Genomic DNA, 7,471 nt, shown 5'->3' with positions numbered 1-7,471 from the left:
CTTTCTTGTATGCATATGTGTTTTTGTACAAATGATGTTTGCAATAAATAATGTGGAGGGATGAGAAAAGAATTCATTAATTATATTTTTGTGTTTGACAAGACCTTCGGACTTGTGCCTACGTACCAACATAAAATGAGGGATCAAAACCTCGTAGTTCATGGTATCAATTTCAAAGTGAATGAGTTGCTTTTAACAAAAATTTAAGTTTTAAAATAGGCAAAAAAAGGCTAAAAAGGTTTGGATGAGTGTTATTTCTTTTTGGCTTTTGAAAGTTTAAGTCAAGTATGGTTAAGTTCATTTACAAGTTTGATTAAGAAAGTGAATTTAAAAATGCAATGGCATAAGGCCAAATTTTCTAATTTGCAATATGGTCTAAGTTTAGAAAATACAATCAAAGAAGATTTTAAAAGGAGGGAGAGAATTTGAAATTAAGGAAATGGGTAGGAGATGAAGAGACTAATCCTAAGCACACATTTAAAAGTTAATAGTTAAAAAGACCTGACCAATGGGATGCAATCCAATAGACAAGAATGTCATATAGAAACCCAAATTTCCCTTGGACTTTAGAATCAAGCAATATCAATACGCAAATATCAAGATGAAGAACAAGGCATCAAATAAAGATGGCCACATCCTAGCTTAGCAACTCCATGATCTTCTTCAAAATTTCCCATGTATCAGATGACTTCAAAGATGGCATTAGACATAGGTTCAAAATAACAACTTCAATATGATCATGTTGCAGATGAACTCAAATGGATATTCAATATTGTATCAGATGAAAGTTCACTTCACAAGCACTTGGTTTCATGAAAGTTGGCATTGGCCAAGTCCTTTGCATAGGGAGTGTTTCCTAAGTCTAAGTCCAAAGTCTCAGATCAAATCCAACAATCCAAACAAAATGTTTTTTTGAGTTTTTGTTCTTATTATGTACATTAAGGTCAAAAGACCACAAACACAAACAAGTATATACAAACACAATATATTCACAAAGTATGGCTCAAGTGAGAAAAGTGAAAATTTCATTAAAGTAAACAAATTGAATGGTATGAATAATGGCAAATGAATAAAAGCTTGAAATTAAAGTGAATAAAAGTAAATGGCTTGAAATTAAATATTAGTTGTTAGTTGATTAGAAGTTAGTATTGCTTTTTCTTTTATATTGTTTAAGTCATTCTTTGGAGAACACTCAACCCATTATTCACAAGCATGAATCCTTGAACCAAGACATCTTCCAAAGGAAGGGAAAAAATCCAAGTTTTCATACAATGCCATGAAAGAGGGGAGACTTACAATCTCACTTACTAGAATGCTATTCCTTTTGTATCACAAATTTAGCGCTATGTTAAGCAATCCTAATTGGACTTATGTAGAAGTCACAACTATTTGAGGTCGGGCAATAGAATTTTGGTGTTAATGCATGTTAGAGACATAGTATAATGGACTATGCTCATAAAACATACCACACAAAAAAAGAATATGCAAAATGGTGGACCTAATCTCATCCATACTCATGTTGAGTTTGCAATCAACTAGCCTTAGGATATAGAGATATCATAGGTCCATGACATGAATTAACAAAGAAGGGGAATGAGATGAAGTGGGAGGGGAAATGGAATCAACAAAAGTTGGTCAAAGGAGGACTTTTACCAAATTAAGATCTTTTATTCATTTTTGGAAATGAAATGTACGTTTCATCAATCCCCTAAATCCAATGATCTTAACTTAACAAAGTCAAATCAACCTTGACCAAGGCCCAACAACACAAGTCAAACTCAACAATTCAAAAATAGAGGCTCAACACAATTTATTTGGCATTTAAATAATTAAAATCAACTAAAATATGCATTAAATTAAATTATGGTTTGTCAAATTTCGAAAACCTCATCAAAATACCGAAGAAATGGGCATGAGATTTATCATAGGTCAAACAAGGTCAAAGGACCTTGGAGAAAAAATTTCATAATTTTTGGAAACTTAAAACTATTTTTAAATAATTAAAAATATTCACAAAATCAATTAATTCATGAAAAATATTAATAATGATCCAAAAAATAATTTTAATTCAAAAAATGAAAGAGGAATTTATTTAAATTTTGTTTGGTGAAACTCTCATATTCTTTAGATAAATATTAAAATTAATATGAATTAATGAAAATAACACATAAAATGAAAATCAAATAATCAGAAAAAACGTGGACCACTTGATCTCTCTCATTAATTGAGGTGACAGATCAAGTGGTCACAAGCGTGCAATCCACGGTGGACTCTAGTTAGCGCGCCACAAACTTGGTAATTCAAACCAACGCTCATGATTAAAACATTTCAAACAGATCATGTGGCTCTGAACCTTGCCAACTCACCACCGGAGCCAAAGCTCCGGTCTTCTTCTCAGACGAGCCTCGTCGGACTGGTTCAATCATAACCATCACCAAAATTAAAAAGAAGGATATGATTTTAAAGTAAAAATGGCACTGAGCTCGAATCTGGCCTCAATTCATCCTAACTCCAAGTATATTAAGAGATACAAGGAGTTGAAATTTGAGGTGCATGATCTGAGTTGTTTCGATTTGACCTTAAAGCAACTCAGTCTTGTTGCCTATATTGGTAGGAGTTCAGACAACCAAGGATCCAAGAGAATTATGGAGAATTGAGTGAGAATCAAAGAGATGAAATTTCCTGAAAAATACCTTCAATGCAGGTCTGAATTCAACTATTCTTGCTTTGGCTCGTGCTTGATCCAGGATGTTTGCAGAAGTAGATTATAATGAACAAAATGTCTTGGATCCTTGAAGATTTGAATCTCAAAACAGTGAGATTCAAACTCAATTTCCAATGGAAATTCTCAGGTTTATCCTCTCAAATGGAAGGGTTTGGTGTTTGGGATCAAAGCTAGCACGAAGGGGTTTTCATTTATGATGCATAGGGTCTCTATTTATAGTTGAATCAAATGATATTTGCACCCTTAAAGTGAACTTCCAAATTTGGAAATGTGTGATGCATGGGTGCATGGGCGTCTACAGGCCCATGAAATCATGTCATTTGGTCCATAATTGATTACAAGTAAGTCTGAGATCATGTTAGAATGCTAGGCAATTGTGAATGGATGTTTGAAGTTCAACCTTGCCAAATGATGATGCAATGTTCAAGCCATGCGCATACCTGATAACACGAAATAATATCACACTTTTTGGACTTGATTTAATTAAATTGTATTATTATTTGTTTCGATTCATTTCATTTTATTCGGTATTACTCGGTATTTTCTTTCTATTTGTCTCAGGTAGCTTATTTGAAGCACAAGTGAAAAAGGAAGAAAAGGAGGTGAAAAAGAAATGAAAAGGAGCAAATTCCATAAAGCCCAGCCCAAAGCACAGGCGTTGCGCCTGTGACGAGCGTCACACGAGGTGTGACGAGCGTCACCCCCTGCCTACTTGTGTTACGAGCGTAACACATGGTGTGACGGACGTCACACCAGTCTCCTATATTTTTGGCTTCAGAAGCGCAACAAAGACGTTGAGGCCTATTGTTACGCTTGACCATTTGCCACGTGAAGACTCTTTACACGGAAGACCTTTAGAAACAGTTACAACAAGTGACCAATATAAATAGTAGTTTTTGGCAAACCCTCGAGGATACTTCTTCTTCGCCGTTTTCTCTTTTTCGCACTTTTTCTCTTCCAGCAGTACAAGCATATTTTACAGCATTATTTTTACAATTTTTATATTGTCTCCTTTGCAATTTCTATTTTCTTTTCCAGCAATTAATTAATTTTTTGCACAGTAGTTTCTACACCGGAAACTATTGTGTACCTTTCACTAGATCTAACCTTACGTTAGACCCTAGATTTTTATTCCTTCACTTTTATTTTTCTGTCTGATTGAAGAATTCAAGAACAAATCCAACCGGTCTGTGGTGGATGTTCAAGACTGCTGTTAATTACTCAGGTTCTTTAATTATTGTTTGAATATATATATGCCCTGCTTTATTGTTGATTTATATTATTTGCCTGAGATGAATTTGTTTATGCATGATAATTATTTAGATCTGTTTAGCATGTCTGGCTAATTTATTTAGGTGTCGGTATGTAGAGTAAGCGGAATGAAGGAATCAAAACTAAGTTGGTTTAATTAAGTTTAAAATTAAAATCACTCTTTTCACGGTCTCGATTTACAGGTTTAATAACAAGGTTTTTGTACGAAAGTAAAAGACATAAAGAAGTTGAAATCAATAGAACGAGAGTTTGAGTTTTTGACTGGACAGTGTTAATTGGACATTAATTCTAGATCAGGGCGAAAGCAATTTTTAGAGTTAATTAAATTCTAATCTTTTTCAAAAAGTATTTTTAAAGGTTGAATGTGAGGACGAGAGTTAAGCATTTGAATTTAATTATATAACCTAAGTCAACAGAGCGAGAGTTTAAGACAAGGGTGTTTAAACGATTAGTGTTTTCTTGAAAAGAGTTTCTACGGATCCTATTGTTTTCAAAGAGTGGTTTTTGACTTAACTAATAAGTGACAGCTACGTTAATATAAAATCATAGTTTATTCAACAGAGCGAGAGTTTGAGAAAAGACTTTTAATCAATAGTGTCAACTGAAAGGATTTATTTTAAAACCAAGAAACCAACGAAGAATTGATTCCCTAATTACGACGAACTACATACCGATATCCGTTTAGTTGATATTTAATTTAGATCCCATTTTTAGTTTTAACTTTTCCCCAAACAATCAAAGTATTACCCGCCTTAGCTTTACGAAGTAACCTTAGAAAACGGTATATCGATTCATAAGTCCCTGTGGGATCGATATCTTTTAAAATTACGCGATAGAACTGTGCACTTGTAGTTTGTACCCCAAATTCGACTCATAAAGTCGCGATCAAGTTTTTGGCGCCGTTGCCGGGGACTTTTATTTAGTCGATATCGTAACTCTTCTGTTACGCTGTAGAGACTAAGGCTTATTTTTCTTTTCTTTCTTTTGTTGATTTGTATGCCACATACTCGCTCACAAGGCGAGCCGTTCTACTTACGAATCAACGATATCGAACTATATCTCTGAGTCTTACGACGAATTCGGGAATATCGTGCTGCAAACAATCTCCCTCCTGTCGAACTTCCTGATCTCAAAAATCTTCTTCCTTCGCCGATACCCGAGATGGCAGAACCAGCTCGTGCTCTTCGAGATTACGCCGCTCCATCGCAAGATGAGCCGCATTCGAGTATTGCTCCACCCGCAATCGAAGCAAACAACTTCGAACTTAAACCTTCACTATTGCAGGAAGTGCAACAGAACCAATTCTCTGGAAATCCTACCGAGGATCCAAACCTTCATTTATCCGTATTTGTCCAATACGCTGATACTGTTAAAGCTAACAGTGTCACTTCAGAGGCAATTCGACTTCGTCTTTTTCCTTTCTCGTTAAGAGATAGCGCTAGAAGATGGCTCCAGTCTCTTCCTTCCAACTCAGTCACCACATGGAACGAGTTAAAGAAAGTTTTTCTTGCCCGATATTTTCCGCCAAGCAAAACAGCTATGTTAAGAGCCCAAATAAATGGATTTAAACAGAAAGATAACGAGTCTCTTTTCGAAGCATGGGAAAGATACAAAGACATGATGAGACTTTGTCCACACCATGGTTTAGAGGACTGGTTAGTAATTCATACCTTCTATAATGGTCTCTTGTACAACACGAGGTTAACAATAGACGCCGCCGCAGGTGGTGCACTAATGAACAAACCTTATGCTGATGCTTACCAACTTATCGAAAGCATGGCCCAAAACCACTATCAGTGGGGAAGCGAACGAACAATGGTGGAAAAACCTCAAACGAAAACTGGCATGTACGAAATAAGTAACCTTGATCATGTTAATGCAAAAGTGGATGCTATGGTCCAGAAAATTGAAAGTTTAAATGTATCACCTCCAGCCACCGTGGTTGCCATAACTCAGAATTGCGAAGTCTGTGGAATCCAAGGTCACACTCCTGCAGATTGTCAACTCCTAACAGGAATCCAAGCGGAGCAAGTAAACTATGCTCAAGGAAGCCCCTACTCGCATACCTATAACTCAAATTGGAAGAATCATCCAAATTTTTCATATAAGAGTAATAATGCTTTATACGCACCTAGACAATCTCCAAATCAAGCCCCAGCTATACCTCCGGGATATCAAAAGCCGATCCCATCTACACCTAACAATAACGCCCCTAGGAAATCCAACTTGGAAATCATGATGGAAAACTTTATAGCTTCTCAACAGCAAACCAATAAAGATTTCTTAAACCAGAATGTACACATTGGCGAACAAATTAAATAACTAGCAAGTAAAGTAGATGCCCTGGCTACCCATAACAAAATGCTGGAAACGCAAATATCACAAGTAGCTCAACAACAAGCGCCTACTGCTGCCCCAACTGGTACATTTCCTGGACAACCCCAACCTAACCCAAGAAGCCACGCTCATGCAATCATACTAAGAAGTGGAACGGAAGTGGAAGGACCGTCTGATCCAAGGATAGAAAACCAAAACTCTAAAAAGTCAACTGAGGAAGAAAATAAACCTAAGGAAAAGGAAGAGAGTAATAAGGAACCGTAGAAAAGAAGGAACCTTATGTACCTCCACCACCTTATAAACCACCTATCCCTTACCCTCAAAGGCTTATTAAAACCAAAGATGCGGGCCAATTTAAAAAATTTGTTGACCTACTGAAACAATTAAACGTCACAATTCCGTTTACAGAAGCTATTACGCAAATGCCCTCATATGCCAAGTTCTTAAAAGAAATTCTTTCTAATAAAAGGAAACTTGAAGATAGCGAAACCGTTACACTCACTGCTGAATGTAGCGCTATAATCCAGAATATGCCTCCTAAACTCAAAGACCCGGGTAGTTTCTCTATACCCTGTCACATAGGAAAAATTGTCATCGACAAAGCCTTATGCGATTTAGGAGCCGGTATTAGTGTTATGCCTTTATCCATATGCAAGAGACTGGAAATGGGAAAATTAAGACCAACTAAAATGTCTGTGCAACTAGCAGATCGTTCCGTTAGATATCCTATAGGAATTCTTGAAAACGTTCCCGTGCGCATAGGTCAATTCTACATTCCAACTGATTTTATAATTATGGACATTAGAGAATATGAAATTACACCCATCATACTGGGAAGACCGTTCTTAGCAACTGCTGGTGCAATCATAGATGTAAAACGAGGACGACTCACTTTCGAAGTAGGAGAAGAGAAAATTGAGTTCATTCTTTCCCAATTTTTGAAAGCACCTGCAATAGAAGATACATGTTACTTCATGGATATCATCGATGAATGCATAAAAGAAACAGAAAAAGACAAATCATCTGACTATCTTGTAGAAGACAAACTTAACCAATGTTTGGCAATAACACCGGACCCTACGCAATGCCTTAAGAAACCAACCCTAGACCTGAAAACACTTCCCAAAAATCTGAGAT

General features: G+C 36.2%; 1 non-coding gene across 1 annotated transcript; it reads right to left on the bottom strand.

Moving 5' to 3' along the window:
* Positions 1-5,536: 5,536 nt before the first annotated feature.
* On the bottom strand, positions 5,537-5,643 carry LOC127124008 (small nucleolar RNA R71). The gene has a single exon (XR_007803653.1). It is a non-coding gene; the product is annotated as a small nucleolar RNA R71 (small nucleolar RNA).
* Positions 5,644-7,471: the final 1,828 nt, after the last annotated feature.

The sequence above is a fragment of the Lathyrus oleraceus genome, chromosome 2, assembly GCF_024323335.1.
Source record: "Lathyrus oleraceus cultivar Zhongwan6 chromosome 2, CAAS_Psat_ZW6_1.0, whole genome shotgun sequence".
NCBI classification, from domain to species: domain Eukaryota; kingdom Viridiplantae; phylum Streptophyta; class Magnoliopsida; order Fabales; family Fabaceae; genus Lathyrus; species Lathyrus oleraceus.
This window is presented reverse-complemented; position numbering and strand designations above follow the sequence as displayed.